The 19,355-nt window shown below is 36.9% G+C and overlaps 1 pseudogene; it reads left to right on the top strand.

Moving 5' to 3' along the window:
* Positions 1-18,033: 18,033 nt before the first annotated feature.
* LOC116861457 lies at positions 18,034-19,000 on the top strand (annotated as a pseudogene).
* Positions 19,001-19,355: the final 355 nt, after the last annotated feature.

Below are 19,355 nucleotides of genomic sequence, written 5' to 3'. Positions count from 1 at the left end.
TTCCCCTCACCCCCCTTTTTTTCTCACCCCTTTTAAATTCTTTTTAATTTTTTCCAATTTTTTTTTATTTTATAAATTTTATACTTGTGTTTCATTTTGGCTTTGTTTTTTGGTGGTGGTTTCCAAATACTCAAGATTTTCCTAAGTTGCATCTTGCTTGAGTCATGGTTGATATTTTGAACTCTGTATTCCCTCAGCCATCCCTCAACAGAATGACTAAGAGGAGGAACTCCCAACAAAGAAAAGAAAGCAATGTCCTCTGCCACAGACCTAATGGATATGGATATAAGCAAGATGTCAGAGATGGACTTCCAGGCAGCAATTATGAACTCAATCTAGGCTTGAAAAAGGAATTAGGACAAATCTTAGAGCCTAGGAAGCTATCTTGACTGCAACTAGGGGGAGGAGATTTCTTAAGTATGGAGGGAGGAACAATAGAATTCTGTCAGACCTGTCCACAGAGCCCTGGCAATTCTGAAAGGGATGGCAAGACATATTCAGGGTAGTAAATTAGAAGAACATGCAGCCAAGAATACTTTATCCAGGAAGGCTGTCATTCAGAAAAGACAGAGACACAAAAAGCTTCCAGGACTGGCAGAAACTGAAAGAAAATATGACCACCAAGCTAGCCCTGCAAGAAGTATTAAAGGGGATTCTATAAAAGAAGACTCTGAGAGTAATACAGATCAGAAATTTACAGAGACAATCTATAGAAAAAAGGGACTTTACAACCAATGTGATGGCAGTAAATCTTTTAATATCTTTCAATAGCTACCCTCAATGTGAACAGCCTAAAGACTACCAGGAAACAGCATAGGGATGCAGATTGGATAAAATGACATGACCCATCTTTATGCTGCCTACAAAAGACTCTTTTTAAATTTTTTTAAAAGATTTTATTTATTTATTTGACAGAGAGAGCTCACAAGTAGGCAGAGGCAGGCAGAGAGAGAGAGAGGAGGAAGCGGTCTCTCCACCAAGCAGAGAGCCCATAACGGAACTCGATCCCAGGACCCTGAGATCATGATCCAAGCCGAAGGCAGAAGCTTAACCCACTGAGCCACCCGGGCACCACAGAGACTCATTTTATACTTAAAGATACATCCAGACTGAAAGCGAGAGAATGGAGAATAGTTTTGCATGCCAACAGACCCCAAAAGGGAGCTTGTATAGCAATTCTCATATCAGACAAATTAGACTTTAAGCCAAAGACTGTAAAAACATGGAAAAACATTCTATGATCATGGATCAGAAGAATAAACACTGTTAAAATGTCTGTACTGCCCAGAGCAATCTTTACTTGCTATGACATCTCAATCAAAATTCTACCACCCTTTTTCAAAGTGCTAGAACAAACAATCCCAAAATATGTATGGAACCAGAAGATACCCCAAATTGCTAAGGAAATGTTGTAAAGGAAAAACAAAACTGGGGGCCTCACTTTGCCTGATTTCAAGCTTTACTACAAAGCTGTGATCACCAAGACAGCATGGTATTGGCACAAAAACAGACACATAGACCAATGGAACAGAGTAGAAAGTCCAGATATGTACCCACAGCTCTATGATCAACTAATCTTTGACAAAGCAGGGAAAAAATATCCAGTGGAAATCAGTCTCTTCAATAAATAGTGCTGGTTAAAGTGGATAGCTATGTATAGAAAAAATGAAACTCTACCATTCTTTTACACCAACACAAAGATAAACTGGAAATGGATAAAAGACCTTGACATGAGGCAGGAATCTATCAAAATCCTAGAGGAGTACATAAGCAGTAACATCTTTGACTTAGGCCACAGCAACTCCTTTCAAGACATGTCTCCAAAGGCAAAGGAAACAAAAGTTAAAATGAACTTTTGGGACTTCATCAAGATCAAAAGAAACAGTCAACAAAACAAAGAGGCAACCCATGGAATGAGAGAAGATATTTACAAACGACACTACAGAAAAAGGGCTGATATCCAAATCCATAAAGCACTCTTAAAACCCAATACCAAGGGGCGCCTGGGTGGCTCAGTGGGTTAAAGCCTCTGCCTTCGGCTCAGGTCATGATCCCAGAGGCCTGGGATCAAGCCCCGCATTGGGCTCTCTGCTCCGCAGGGAGCCTGCTTCCTCCTCTCTCTCTGCCTGCCTCTCTGCCTACTTGTGATCTCTGTCAAATAAATAAATAAAATGTAAAAACAAAAAAACAAAAAAACCAATACCAAAACAAAACAAAAGAAAAAAAAAACAGATAACCACATCAAAAATGGGCAGAAAGCATGAACAGACACTTCTCCAAAGAAGACATACAGATGGAAGCAGAAACTTGAAAAAATGTTCATCATTACTAGCCATCAGGGAAATTCAAATCAAAATCACACTGAGATACCACCTTACACCAGTTAGAATGGCCAAAATTAGCAAGACAGTAAATAACAAGTGGATGTGGAGAAAGGGGAACCCTCTTCCACTGTTGGTGGGAATGCAAGTTGGTGCAGCCTCTTTGGAGGACAGTGTGGAGAATCCTTAAGAAATTAAAAATAGAGCTACCCCATGACCCTGCAATTGCACTACTGGGTATTTACCCCAAAGATACAGATGTAGTGAAAAGAAGGGCCATCTGTACCCCAAGGTTCATAGCAGCAATAACCACAATTTCCAAATTGGAAAGAACCAAGATACCCTTCAACAGACAAATGGATAAAGATATGGATCATATGTACAATGGAATATTATGCCTCCATCAGAAAGGATGAATACTCAACTTTTGTATCAACATGGAGAGAATAGAGGACTAAGTCAAGCAGAGATGGTGAATTATCATAAGGTTTCACTTACTTGTGGAATATCATGGAGGACATTAGGAAAAAGGAAGGAAATATGAATTGGGGGAACTTGGAGGGGGGTTTGACCCATAAGAGCCTATGAACTCTGAGAAACAAACAGAGTTTTGGAAGGGAGGGGGGTGAGGGACTGGTGATCCTGGTAGTGGGTGTTAATGAGGGTGCATATTGCATGGAATACTGGGTGTGGTGCATAAACAATGAATCTTGGACACCAAAAATATCAAATTAAATAAATAAAAAAAAGGACCGTTGTAAGAGAGGTAAAGGGGCACTATGTCATACTGAAAGTGTCTGTTTAACGAGAAAATCTAACTATTGTAAATATCTATGCCCCCAACATGCAAGCTGCCAACTGCATAAACCAACTACTAGCAAAATAATCATTTTGATAATAATGCATTAATAGGCGATCTCAACACTCCACTTTCAGTAACAGACAGATCACCTAAGCAAAAGAGCAGCAAAGAAACAAGAGCTTTGAAGGACACATTGGATCAGATGGACTTGACAGACATATATAGAACATTCCATCCAAAGACAATAGAATACACATTCTTCTCAGGTGCACATGGAACAATCTACAGACTAGACCACATACTGGGTCACAAATCAGGTCTCAACTGATACCAGATAATTGAAATTATTTCCTCCATATTTTCATACCACAATGTTTTGAAAATGGAACTCAATCAGAAGAAAATTTGGAAGGAATTCAAACACCTGGAAATTACAGAGTATTCTGGTAAAGAATGAGAGGGTCAACCCAGAAATTAAAGAGGAACTTAAACAATTCATGGAAAACCATGAGATTGAAAACACATCAGTCCAAAGCCTATTGAATACTGCAAAGGCATTCCTAAGGGGAAATACATAGCCATCCAAACCTCTCTCAAAAATTCAGAAAAATCCCAAAACACAAGATAACCTTACACCTAAAGGACCTGTAGAAAGAACAGCAAATAGAGCCTAATCCAATCAGAAGAAGAGAAATAATAAAGATTAGGTTAGAAATCAATGATCTAGAAACCATAAAAACAATAAGACAGATCAACAAAAACAGAAGCCAGTCCTTTGAAAGAATTTAAAAAAGATTGACAAATCTGTTGGCCAGACTTAACAAAAAGAAAAGGGCAAGGACTTAAATCAATAAAATTATGAATAAAAGGGAAGAGATCATGATTAATACCAAAGAAATAACAACAACTCTTAGAAGTTATTACCAGCAACTGTATACCAACACATTAAGAAATCTGGAAAAAAATGGATGTCTTCCTAGAAACTGATAAACTTCAAAGATTGAAACAGGAAGAAATAGACAATCTTAACAGATGAATAATCACCAAGGAAATTGAAACAGTCATCAAAAACCTCCCAAACACCAAGAGTTTTGGGCCACATGGCTTCCCAGTGGAATTCTACCAAACATTTAAAGAAGAAATCATATCTATTTTATTGAAGAGATTAAAAAATAAGAAAAGCCAATGGAAAAAAGAGTCTCTTCAACAAATGGTAGTGGGAAAATTGGACAGACACATGCAGAAAAATAAAATTGGACCATTTCCTTACACAACACATGAAAATAGACTCAAAATGGATGAAGGACCTCAATGTGAGAAAGGAATCCATCAAAATCCTTGAGGAGAACACAGGAAGCAACCTCTTCGACCTTAGCTGCAGCAACTTCTTCCTAGGAACATCGCCAGAGGCAAGGGAAGCAAGGGCAAAAATGAACTACTAGAACTTCATCAAGATCAAAAGCTTTTGCACAGCAAAGGAAACAGTTAACAAAACCAAAAGACAACTGACAGAATGGGAGAAGATCTTTGCAAATGACATATCAGATAAAGGGCTAGTATCCAAAATCTATAAAGAGTTTATCAAACTCAACACCCAAAGAACAAATAATCCAGTCAAGAAATGGGCAGAGGACATGAACAGACATTTCTGCAAAGAAGACATCCAGATGGCCAACAGACACATGAAAAAGTGCTCCACATCACTCGGCACCAGGGAAATACAAATCAAAACCACACTGAGATACTACCTCACACCAGTCAGAATGACTAAAATTAACAAGTCAGGAAATGACATGCTGGAGAGGATGTGGAGAAAGGGGAACCCTCCTACACTGTTGGTGGGAATGCAAGCTGGTGCAACCACTCTGGAAAACAGCATGGAGTTTCCTGAAAGTGTTGAAAATAGAGCTACCTTATGACCCAGCAATTGCACGACTGGGTATTTACCCTAATGATACAAACATAGTGATCTGAAGGGGCACGTGCACCCGAATGTTATAGAGCAATGTCCACAATAGCCAAACTATGGAAAGATCCTAGATGTCCATCCACAGGTGAATAGATAAAGAAGAAGTGGTATATATATATATATATATATATATATATATATATATATATATATATGTGCAGCCATCAAAAGAAATGAAATCTTGCCATTTGCAATGATGTGGATGGAACTAGAGGGTATTATGCTTAGCAAAATAAGTCAATCAGAGAAAGACAACTATCATATGATCTCCCTGATATGAGGAAGTAGAGATGCAACGTGGGAGGTTTGGGGGGGGTAGGAAAAGAATAATGAAACAACATGGGATCGGGAGGGAGACAAAACGTAAGGGACTCTTAATGTCACAAAACAAACTGAGGGTGGCTGGGGGAGGGGGGTAGGGAGAGGGTGGTGGTGTTATGGACAATGGAGAGGGTATGTGATATGGTGAGTTCTGTGAAGTGTGTAAGCCTGGCGATTCACAGACCTGTACCCCTAGGGCTAATAATACATTATATGTTTATTAAAAAAAATTTAAAAACGTCTATAGTACACATTTAGTGAAATCTACACATTTACTGCAATCTACATATTTAGTGTAATCTATACATTTAGTGCAATAGCGGTCAATATAAGAACACCATTTTTTCACAGAACTATAAGAAACAATCTTAAAATTTGTATGGAGATAAAAATTCCTGAATAGCCAAAACAATCTTGAAAAGAAGATGAGCATTAAAGAGGACATGTGTGATATGATGAGAACTGGGTGATATAGTCAACTAATGAATTATTGAACATTACATTAAAATAGCAATGTACTATACCTTGGTTGATTGAATTTAAATTAAAAAAAAAACACTTCTATCTCAAGGAGGAAAAAAAAAAGATAAATCTGGAGACATCACAATTCTAGGTATCAAACTGTATTTCAAAGCTGTATTCATCAACACAGTCTGGAACTGGCACAAAAAGAGAAACATAGATGGATAGAGCAGAATAGAAAACCCAGAAATGAACCCTCATCTCTATGGCCTACTAATTTTCAACAAAGCAGTAAAGAATATTCAATGGGAAAAAGACAGAATCTTCAACAAACAGTGTAGGGAAAACTGGACAATAACACACAAAAGAACGAAACTGGACCAGTATCTTATACCACATACAAAATCAAATTCAAAATGGATAGAAAACCTCAATGTGACATGAAAGTATAAAACTTCTAGAAGGGAATACAAGCAGTAACCTGTTTGAGCTCAGCCATAATGAAGTCTTCAAACTGCTGGAAGAAACATTCCTAAAATTTGTATGGAACCATAAAAGACCCTGAATTGCCAAGAAAGTGTTGAAAAAGAAAAACAAAGCTGGAGCATCACATTGCCCAATTTCAAGCTATATCACAGAGCTATGATCACCAAGACAGCATGGTACTGGCACAAAAACAAACAGATCAGTGAAACAGAATTGAGAGTCCAGATATGGACCTTAAACTCTATGGTCAAATAGCCTTTAGCAAGGCAGAAAAAAATATCCAATGGAAAAAATACAATCTCTTCAATACGTGATGCTGGGGAAATTGGGCAGCTATATAAAAAAGAATGAAACTCAACCATTCCCTTACACCATACACAAAGGTAAACTCAAAATGGATGAAAAATTTCAATGTGAGACAGGAATCCATCTAAATCCTAGTAGTGAACATAGGCAATAACCTCTTTGACATCATCCACAGCAACTTCTTTCAAGACATGTCTCCAAAGGTAAGGGAAACAAAACTTAAAATGAACTTTTGGGATGGAAATGGTCAACAAAACAAAGAGGCAACCCACAGAATGCAAATGAACTACAGACAAAGTGCTGATATCCAAAATCTTTAAAGAACTTCTCAAACTCAACACCCAAAAAACAAATAAGTCAAAAAATGAGCAGACAACATGAGCAGAAACTTCTCCAAAGAAGACATGCAAATGGATAATAGACACACGAAAAATTGTTCATCATCAATAGTCATCAGGGAAATTCAAATCAAAACCACATTGAAATACACCTTACACCAGTGTGAATGGTAGAAATCGATAAGGCAAGAAACAACAAATGTTGGAGAAGTTGTAGAGAAAGGGGAACCCTCTTACACTGTTAGTGGGAATTTAAGTTATGCAGCCACTTTGGAAAACTCTGTGGAGGGTTCTCCAAAAATTAAAAATAAAATTACCCTATGAACCAGCAATTGCCCTACTGGGTATTTACCCCAAAGATACAGATGTAGTGAAAAAAATGGCCATATGCACTCCAATGTTCATTGTAGCAATGTCCACAATAGCCAAAATGTGGAAAAAGGCAATATGCCCTTCAACAGAGGAATGTATAAAGAAGATGTGGTCAATATACACAATGGTATATTACTCAGACATCAGAAAGGATAAATACCCAACTTTTGTGTCAACTTGGTTGGGACTGGAAGAGATTATGCAAAGTGAAATAAGTTAAGCAGAAAAAGTCAATTATCATATGGTTTCACTTATTTGTGGAACATAAGGAATAGCATCGAGAACATTAGAAGGAAGGCAAAAATGAAGGGGGAGAAATCGGAGTGGGAGATGAACCACAAGAGACTATGGACTCCAGGAAACAAACTGAAGGTTTTAGAAGAGAGGGAGGTAGGGGATGGGGTAGCTGCATGATGGGTATTAAAGAGGGCATGGATTGCATGGAGCACTGGGTGTTATATACAAATAATGAATCATGGAACACTACATCAAAAGCTAACAATGTAGTGTATGGTGACTAACATAACATAATAATAATAATTAAAAAACAACACTCAAATTCTAACTCAGTATGTCTCCCAAGTCAAGGGAAACAAAAACAGAAATAAACTCTTGAGATTTCCTTAAAGGAAAAAGTTTCTCCACAATGAAGGAAAAAGTCAACAAAACTAAAAGGCAACCTGTGGAATGGGAGAAGATATTTCCAAATCGTATATCTGATAAGAGTTAGTATCCCAAATAAATAAAGATATTATAAAGCTCAACAACCAAAAACCAAATAATCCAATTTTAAAATAGGCAGAAGATATCAACAGACATTTGCCCAAAGAAAAAATCCACACAGGGACACCTGGGTGGCTCAGTGGGTTAAGCCTCTGCCTTTGGCTCAGGTCATGATCTCAGGGTCCTGGGATCGAGTCCCGCATCGGGCTCTCTGCTCAGCAGGGAGCCTGCTTCCCCTTCTCTCTATCTGCCTGCCTCTCTGCCTACTTGTGATTTCTGTCAAATAAATAAATAAAATCTTAAAAAAAAAAAGAAAAAATCCACACATACCACAGACATATCAAAAGATGCTCAACTTCACTCATCATCAGGGAAATACAAATTAAAACTATAAAGAGATATCACTTCACACCTGTTAGAAGAACTGAAATCAACAACACAGGAAAAAACAGACATTGGTGAGGATGTGGAGAAAGGGAAACTTTTCTACACTGCTTTTGGGAATACAAACTGGTGTATCTACTTTGGAAAACAACATGGAGACTGCGAAAATTTAAAATTAAAACTGCCTTATGATCCAGGAATTGCACTATTAAGTGTTAACACAAAGAGTACAAAAATGATATGAAAGGATACTCACACCCTGATATTTATAACAACATTACAAACAATAGCTAAATTATGGAAAGAGCCAAGTGTGCATTGACTGATGAATAGATACAGAAGAGGTGGTGTGCCTGTGCACGCGCACACACACACACACATACACACATCACACACACACACAAATGGAACATTTCTCAGCCATAAAAAGGAATGAAATCTTACCATTTTCAATAACAGGACCGGAGCTAGAGAGTATGATGCTAAGTGAAATAAGTCAGTGAGAGAAAGACAAACACACATGATTTTATTCATATGTGGCATTTAAGAAACAAAACAAATGAGTAGACTGACAAATATATATAGAGAAAGCACGAAACTGACTCTTAACAGTAGAGAAAAAATTGACAGTTACCCAAAGGAGGGAGGTAAGAGGCCTCGGTTAAAGGGTGATATGGATTAAGAGCGCTCTTGTGATGAGGACCAGGTGTTGTATGGAAGAGCTGAATCACTATTTTGTACACTGAAACTAACACTACACTTTGTTAACTAACTGAAATGTAAATAAAAACTTAAAAAATACTTACTAGAAGTTAAATAATTTGAGAGAAATAAAAATAGCAGTTTAGAGAAAAAAGGCCAGTGGGGTCTTCTGCCAGCTAAAACCCTAGAGGACGCAGTAGGCTCCAGTACACAAGTATGGGCCTCACAAACAAAAGTCATTGTCTGAAGAAAGGATGTCATGGACAAAAATTCAATGAGAAAATAATCAACTTAGTTCCAGAACACATATATAGAAAAAAGTTCAGAATAATTGCTCTTATCTTGTTCCCTGCTTTATCCCAACTACCTGGTACATATGCAACAAATATTTATAGTTTAAAGCAAAAATTTAGAAGCAACCCATGGAATGGGAGAAGGTATTTGCAAATAAGATTACAAATAAAGGGCTGATATCCAAGATCTATAAAGAACTTCTCAAACCCAACACCCGAAAAACAAATAATCTATTCAAAAAAATGGGCAGAAGACATGAATGGACACTTCTCCAAAGAAGAAATGCAAATAGCTAAAAACACATGAAAACACATTCAACATCACTAGCCATCAGGTAAATTCAAATCAGGACCACAATGAGATATAACCTTACATCAGTTAGAATGGCCAAATTAACAAGACAGTAAACAATGTGTGTTGGAGAGGATGTGGAGGAAGGGGAACCCTCTTACACTGTTGGTGGGAATGCAAGTTGGTGCAGCCACTTTGTAAAACAGTATGGAGATTCCTTAAGAAATTAAAAATAGAGCTTCCTTATGACCCTGCAATTGTACTACTGGGTATTTACCCCAAAGATACAGGTGTAGTGAAAAGCAGGGCTATCTGTACCCCAATGTTCATAGCATCAACGACCACAATTGCCAAACTGTGGAAAGAGCCAAGATGCCCTTCAATGGATGAATAGATAAGGAAGATATGGTCCAAATATACAATGGAATTATACACCTCCATCAGAAAGGATGAATACCCAACTTTTGTATCAACATGGATGGGACTGAAGGAGATTATGCTGAGAGAAATAAGTCAAGCAGAGAGAGTCAATTATCATTATGGTTTCACTTACTTGTGGAGCATAAGGAATAACATGGAGAACATGGAGGAGGAAAGGAAACGTGAATTGGGGAAAATTGGAGGGGGAGCCGAACTATGAGACTCTGTGGATTCTGAGAAACTAACAGGGTTTTGGAAGGGAAGGTTATAGGGGGTGTAGGTTAAGCCTGGAGGTGGATATTAAGGGCGGCACATGCCGCATGAAGCCCTGGGTGTGGTGTATAAACAATGAATCTTGGAAAACTGAAAAAATGAAATTAAAAAATAAAATCCATTCTGCTGATCAAAAAAAGAAAAATTAACAAAACAAGAAACAACAAATGTCAGAGAGCATGTGGAGAAAGGGGAACCCTCTTACACTGTTGGTTGGAATGCAAGTTGGTACAGCCACTCTAAGCAAGAAGATGGAGATTCTTCAAGACATTAAAAATAGAGCTACCCTGTGAACCAGCAATTGCACTACTAGGTATTTACCCCAAAGATAAAGTGAAAAGAAGGGGCACATGCACCTTCTAGTGAAAAGAAGGGACACATGTACCCTGATGTTCATAGCAGCAATGTCCACAATAGCCAAACTGTGGAAGGAGCCAAGATATCCTTCAACTGATGAATAGATAAAGAAGATGAGGCACATATCTATATTGGAATATTACTCAGTCAGCAAAAAGGATGAATGCCTGTCATTTGCATTGACATAGATGGAACTGTAGAGTGTTATGCTATGTGAAATAAATTCAGTAGAGAAGGACAATTATCATATTGTTTCACTCATATGTGGAACATAAGGAATAGCATGTAGGACCATAAGGGAAGGAGGGAAAACCGAAGGGGAAGAAATCATAAAGGGAGACCAACCATGAGAGACTATGAACTCCAGGAAACGAACTGAAAGTTACAGAAGGGAGAGGTGTAGGAGGATGGGGTAGCTAGGTCATGGATATTAAGGAGGGCCTGTGTTGTAATGAACAGTGGGGTTTTTTTGTTTGTTTGTTTGTTTTTTAAAGATTTTATTTATTTATTTGACAGAGATTACAAGTAGGCAGAGAGGCAGGTGGGGGTGTGCGGCAGAAGCAGGCTTTCTGCTGAGCAGAGAGCCCCATGTGAGACTCGATCCCAGGACTCTGGGATCATGACCTGAGCCAAAGGCAGCAGCTTAACTGACTGAGCCACCCAAGTGCCCTGAACGTGGGTTTTATATGCAAATAATGAATCACTGAACACTACATCAAAAACTAATGATTTACTATATGGTGGCTAACTGAACATAACAAAAAAAAGCAAAAAATAAATTTTAATGCATAATATTTGTCTGAGAGATTACATTATGGTTGATTTTAAAATTTTTAAAATACTAGTTTGTATTATTGTAATATAACTAACATACAATGTTATATTAATTTCAGATATGCAATATATAGATTAAATTTTCTTTTTAATTGTTCGTGTTTTTATATTTTTCTTTTTTTAAGATTTTTTTTTAATTTGATAGAGCAAGAGAGGGAATACAAGCAAGGTAAGTGGGAGAGGGAGAATCAGGCTCCCTGCTCAGCAGGGAGCCCAACATGGGGTTTGATATCAGGACCCTGGGATCATGACCTGAGCCAAAGGCAGACACTTAAAGACTGAGCCACCCAGGCGCCCTTTATTTTTTTATTATTAGCATATCAACATTGATATTATTAAGGAGGTCACATATTGCATGGCACAGGGTGTGGTTCATAAACAGTGAATTTTGGAACACTAAAAAAAATAAAAAAAAGAAATTATAAAACAATTACCCAAAAATGCAACATTAAAGCAATACTGATTACAATGCAATGACAGAAAAAAGAGTAAAATCAATAATCTAATAAAGGTGATGAGAAATTGAAGTAAAGTGACCCCTTTGATATTATTTTCAACTATAGTACTAATTAGTGGTGCTGTCCGTGATATATCAATTGGTCTATGAGTTGCAGATACAACTCTCCTATTTTTCAGATAAGAGAAAGTGAAAAGAATTATATCATTACCTCACACAACATTTTTGAAAAATTAAATGAGAATAGATAAACAAATATGTAAAAAAAAAATTCTATAGTGTAAAAATGCTAAGTCCACATATAATCTGGTATCTATTTCACAGATAAGATTTTATTGGTAATAGTGAAATATGAGATTAATATTAATATTTCTAAGATTGCCAGTTTATTAATAAGGAAAGATTGGGATGCTTGGGTGGCTCAGTTGTTTAAGTGTCTGTCTTCAGCTCAGGTCATGATCCCAGAGTCCTGGGATCAAGTCCTTCATTGGGATCCTTGATCATTGGGGAGCCCCTGCTTGTGCACTTCCTCTCTGTCTGACAAATAAATAAAATAACATATTTAAAAAATAATAAGAAAAGATTTTAAAAAGACATGAGGAGAGAACCAGAACAGCACAACAGGGAAACATATTGCCTTTGTTGTTGTTGTTGTTGTTGTTGCTGGGTCCCTTAATTGTACTCTTCTTCAAAGTCCCAGAAGGAATTTATCAATACAAACCTCATCAACTCCCATAATAGGTATGGACAAACCAGGATGATGTCACTCTCCTGTTTATCTTTGTGTACAAAGTTATTTATTTAACCATGGCCACACACTATTACCCAGATGGGTAAGGGCTGCACCATCTTCAGATGCTGAGGTCAATCATATAGAAAGAACTGCAGGAGCAAATGTGTAATTAATGTTTTTGACTTGTTCTCCTTCTGATACATGCTATTAGTCCTCCACCATGTTTACTCAGTTATTCCCTATCTTTCTATGAAGAAAAGCAAATGTGTTTTTTAAAAATTCAAGCATAATTAACATACAGTGTTACAATAGGTTAAGTTGTATGATATAATGGTTCAATAATTCTAGACATTTCTCTGTGATAATCAAGATAAGTGTACTCTTAATTGCTCTTTTTTTATTGAATCAGGTAGCAATAACTTTCTGCCACATATGAGGAAATAGCTTTTTGGCTTCCATTTATGTATGAACGAAAGAAAATGCATGCCTGCCATATTTTGAATGATACATTTGTTTTATCAAGGCTGAAATTTTACAGAAGTAAACGAAACTGATTTTACTTTGAGTGGGCATTATTTCTGGTAGAGAACTGAAACAGATGTCTCAAATATATATATTTCTTATATGAAAATGACAGTGGTGGTTGTGCTCAAATTGTAGACTGTGAAGGGAGGATAGGGTTCTATAAAACTATGGCAGCGATAGGCTCTGTGTTCTATCACCTGATTGAGATTGAGACAGAAATTCTCCCTCAGGTAAATTGTGTGATACTATGCAGTTACCCTGATAATTTTTTAAAAGAATTTTCTCTTATATTAATCTTATGTTAAAATGTCTATATTGGGAATTTGAATTATTTTATTTGTAAAAGGTATAAATATTATTAAGTACTTCCTTGACTCATGGGGAAGGTAAAATACAGAATGATATAGAACAATTTCTGGGTTTTTGTCAGCTTCAAGTAAATATTTGATATTCTTTTTTTAAGATTTTATTTGACAGATTTTATTTATTTGACAGAGAGAGATCACATGTAGTTAGAGAGGCAGGCTGGCGGGGGGGGGGGGTGAGAAGCAGGCTCCCCGCTGAGCAGAGAGCCAGATGTGGGGTTTGATCCCAGTATCCTGGGATCATGACCTGAGCCAAAGTCAGAGGCTTTAACCCACTGAGCCACCCAGGTGCCCCAAGATTTGATATTCTATCACCACGATTGAAAAACAAACAGGATGCCTTGGTGGCTCACTTGGTTAAGTTTCTGCCTTCAGCTCAGGTCATGATCTCAGGGTCCTGGGATTGAGTCCCACATTGGCTCCTTGCTCGGTGGGGAGTCTGCTTCTCCCTTTCCCTCTCCCCAACCCTGCTTGTGCTATCTCTCTCTCTGACAAATAAGTAAATCTTGAAAAAAATAAAAAAACAATAAAAACAAAAAACAAGGTGATAGGATAAAAATTAAAAATATGTATTTAAATTTATTTTAAATTTAAATTAAAATGTATATATTTATATATGTTAGTAAACTCTATACTCAACATGTGGTTCAAACACACAATCACAAAATTAAGGGTCACATGACTTTCACTGAGCCATCCAGGTGCCCAACCCCCACTATTAATAATTCCCCAATTTAAATATGCACTATTTTATTTATACTAAACACAAACAATTGAATAGAGAAAATAAGGATGAATAGAGTGGCCTGTTATCTTGTGTGGTACAGACACTATTCCATTGTCTGTCTGGTGTGCCAGGAAGACTGTTCAGTGTGGCTGGACCACAGTGACTCCCACTAACCAAAGTACAACAGAGATTTGCTTCATTTGATTTCAAAAATTGACTCAGAAATCAGGTCAGTTTCATTTTTACTGGGCTGTTTTAAAATATTGCGTGGAGATCAGCTTTCATCTGCCTAGTGGGAGTGGAAAATAAGAATAAGTTTGTATTTTTTAATGCAACATGTAGCAGTTTTTTTGAGTATTTATATTAGGCATCAGATATATTTTCAGTGCTTTCTACTGCTTTGGAACCCAAAGCTTGGGACTGCTAATAAGCTGAATATTGTAATTAGTCTTTGTAATCATTAGAGGAGTATATAATGTTTTGAAAGTCAGAATTTATTACTGAAATACCCTGTATCATAACCATTCCTAAACTATTCCTAGGGAGAAGAGCCAATATTTGTTTATTCTTTATTTTTGTTGGTAAGGAATTTTAAAATTTAACATTTAACATGTCCATAGTTGGGAAGTTGTGAAGGTTTGATCTCTTGAAGAGAAAATGTAAAAGAGATTATTACTGATTTTTTTTTTCAGAATAGACAGATATATTTTATTTCCATTGTTTTTTCTTATTTATTTTGAGCCATTTTAAAATTCTACTGTAAATACACACACACACACACACACACAGTGACTTCCTTCAGTGTAACCAACTTACATTTTTCTTTTGTTTTCAGCATTTAACACAGGTATATGTTTTGAGGTTTTGAGTAGCCAGATTTGGTATTGGATACGGAGTTGTATTATAGTCAGAGACAAACTCAACATTATTCATTTTTGCTCTCTACATCTCAGTTTTGATGAAAAACTGGTTACTCTAGACAATAAAGTAGATTACGCTTGTAAAAGCAACTACAGCTTGTCTTTTAAATGACAAAGATCTTGTAAATGTGAATTCTTCTTCCTGAGCCTTAGAACAAATAGTAGGACATATAAGTAGATAAAGCTGGAGAAGCGCATACTAGATAGTACTAAGATTTTCCATAAAGATCTGCTTAACTGGGGTGCCTGGGTGGCCTCAGTGGGTTAAAACCTCTGCCTTTGGCTCAGGTCATGATCCCAGAGTCCTGGGATCAAGCCCCACATCCGGCTCTCTGCTCAGCAGGGAGCCTGCTTCCTCCTCTCTCTCTCTGCCTGCCTCTAGGCCTGCTTGTGATCTCTGTCGGTCAAATAAATAAATAAAAATCTTAAAAAAAAAAGATCTGCTTAACCAGAGTAAAAATAATAAATATATCATATATAAATATAAATAGAAATAATAGAAATAGAAATAGAAACATATATTAGTCTGGGACTACAGAAATTGAGAAATCCAAATTTCATATAGATACTAAAACTGGCTAACTGAAATAATTCATCTTATATCATAAAACACAAATCATAACTGCCATCTCTTACCTAGATTTTGCATGATAATCACCATAGATATAGATATTAACTCTTTAAATTAACAATATATGTGCTTATTCATCTGTACCTTGCAATGTTCTAAGCACTTTCATTATGTTACATCATTTAATCCTGAACATACTTGAGATCTAACATTATTATCCTGTTTTTATGTAAAGTTGACAAAAGGACTGTGGGTACAGGGTACTCTGGACCCATGGTCACAGTCCAGCCCCAAAGTGTGGGTTCCTAAATTGATGTCCCTAGGATATCTAAGGGGTTGGTCATTGGTGAGGACCCTGATTTGCTCCTGTGGATATATGGATCACTATGCACAACCACAGAGCATCACACCCTGGCTTGACTGTACAGAAAGTGGGGGTTCACATTTTTGGTATAAATATTCCCCAAGTTATGTTTCAGTTACTTTCTAAATATTTCTCATATAGAATATATACCTAAGAGTTTTTAAGATCCAGTTGGATCTTTAAACCTGAAAAAGGTTGATTCAATTTTGATTTCCATAATAAAAAACTCTATAAATAGGAGATTTTATTATTTCCATAATTCACTTTTTGTGTTTTTCTATGGCAGTTATTCCAAAAATTTTCATACTCATTGATAAACAACTAACCATCATCAGGAAATCTCATGACCTTGAACTGTGGCAACTTTACTGTAAGTTACCAATATTAACTTCACAGACAATGTTATAGTAATTTCAGGTATACAACATTGTGATTTAACAAATTATATGTTATTCTATGTTTACAAGTGTAGGTTACAACTGTCACCATACAGACTATTATGATATCATTTACTATATTCCTTAATGCTGTGTTTTTTATTCCTGTGACTTATTCACTTCATAACTGGAAGATTGTATGTCCCATTCCCTGTTGACCATCGTGTTCATTACCCCACACTTCTCCCCTCTGGTAACCATCAGTTTCTTCTCTATATGTCTAGGACTCATACTGTTTTTTCTTTATTCATTTATATTTTTAGATTCCACATATGAGTGAAATTATGTAACATTTGTCTTTCTCAGTTTGACTTATTTCACTTATAATACCCTTGTGGGTCCAACTGTGTTGTAAAAAGGGGAAGAATCTCCATCCACTATGATAATGGTATAATATATATGCAGACACACACCATTCCTTCCTTATCCACTGAGGTTGTTTCCATATCTTGTCTATTGTAAATAACATTGCAATAAACATATGGGTGCCTATGAAAATATACAATAAAACTACACAATGAAATATTATTCAGGCCATAATAATGAAATATTGCCATTTGCAATGACATGGATGGAGCTAGAGAGTATTATGTTAAGTGAAAAAAATCAGAAAAAGAAATATCATGTGATATCACTCATATGTGGAATTTAAGAAACAAAGCAAATGAGTAAAGGGGGATAAAAGAAGAGAGAGAGACAAACCAAGAAATAGATTCTTAACCATAGAGAACAAACTGGTGGTTACGAGAATGCAGGTGGCTGAGGGGATGGGTTAAACAGGTTATAGGGATTAAGCATGCATATGTGATGAGCACCAGGTGTTATATGAAAATGTTGAATCACTGTATTCTACACTTGAAACTAATATTACACCATATGTTAACTAATTTGAATTTAAATACAACTTAAAAAAATGAAGATCATCTGGAGATTTGAAAAAAAATAAAAATAAGGGTGCATATACTCTTTTTGCTTTCTTTGGGGGAAAATGTATGCCCAGAGGTGGAATGACTAAGTATTGATATCTTTGATCCATAGTTGTGAATTCTTAGATTTCCAATAAATTTGGTCAATTATAGGTAATTTATAATCCAAAAATTTACAGGTCCTTGGAACTTTCCCTTATTGGCACCCAGGTTGCTATGTGTAAACGTGCACACGTGTGTACACACACACGTGCGTGCACACACACACACACACACACACACACAAACAGTTATTTTGGGTGGTCATATCCCATGAGTGATCTATCAACTCCATAGTTCTCCTAGGTGATCCAATGGAGAATACTACTTGGGTGGCCAACCAACCATACTGGATGATCAGATTTTGACCTAGTGGGATTCTTCAGTCAATCCAAGTACCCAGCTCTCCTTTGTGTGGTGATTTTTGTAGTTTCCCTGATGGCCTTGTCTGGAAACACCATCCTGATCCTTCTGATACACTGTGATGTTCACCTTCATAACCCCATGAACTTTTTTATCACCCAGTTGTCTCTCATGGATGTGATGTACATTTCTGTCACTGTGCCCAAGATGCTCATGGACCAGGTCATGGGTGTGAATGAGATCTCAGCCCTTGAATGTGGGTTGCAGATGTTTCTCTACCTGACACTAGGAGGTTCAAAAATTTTCCTTCTAGCTGCCATGGCCTATGACCGCTATGTGGCCATCTGCCATCCACTCCGTTATCCTATCCTCATGAACCATAGGATGTGTCTCCTCTTGGTGTCTTCTTCCTAGTTTCTAGGATCTGTGGATGGATTTATGCTCACACCCATCACCATGAACTTCCCCTTCTGCAGATCCAGGGAGATCCACCATTTCTTCTGTGAGGTTTCTGCTGTAATGAAACTTTCCTGCTCAGACACTTCCCTCTATGAGACCCTCATGTATCTGTGTTGTGTCCTCATGATCTTCATCCCTGTGACTGTCATTTCAAGCTCCTGTTTTTTCATCCTCCTTACCATTCACAGGATGAACTCAGCAGAGGGATGGAAGAAGGCCTTTACCACTTGTTCTTCCCACATGATGGTGGTCATTCTCTTCTATGGTGCTGCTATCTATACCTACATGCTACCCACCTCCTATCACACCCCTGAGAAGGACATGATTGTATTTGTCTTTTACACTATACTCACTCCTGTTCTAAATCCTTTAATTTATGGTCTTAGGAATAAGGATGTCACAAGGGCCCTAAAAAAATTGTTGAATATGGGATCTGTCTTACAGGAAACTATGAAGTAGGGAATATTTGTACTAATGTGTTTTTTTCCCCTTCACTCTACAAATTAAAACTTTAGGACCTTATGCCAATATTTTTCTTCAGATTCTTATAATGTGTCATCGTCTCTTCATCGCTTTTGAAAGCATTATGTCCCTGTACTGGAAATCTCTTCCTTTTTACACTTCTGCATTCAAAATCTTTGTACAATTGTATTATATCCATGTTGTATTTTTCTCAATATTCATATTATTAAGAAGTGATAAAATATTTAGAAACAAAGATCATAAGGTGTACAACTGATGAAGGAGAGATGGAGATAGAGGTGATAAACCAAATGGGGTATAAACTTATAAGAGAATCTAGGCAAAAGGTTAT

This window comes from Lontra canadensis, unplaced genomic scaffold, assembly GCF_010015895.1.
Source record: "Lontra canadensis isolate GAN:19392208 unplaced genomic scaffold, GSC_riverotter_1.0 scaffold199, whole genome shotgun sequence".
NCBI classification, from domain to species: Eukaryota; Metazoa; Chordata; class Mammalia; order Carnivora; family Mustelidae; genus Lontra; species Lontra canadensis.
This window is presented reverse-complemented; position numbering and strand designations above follow the sequence as displayed.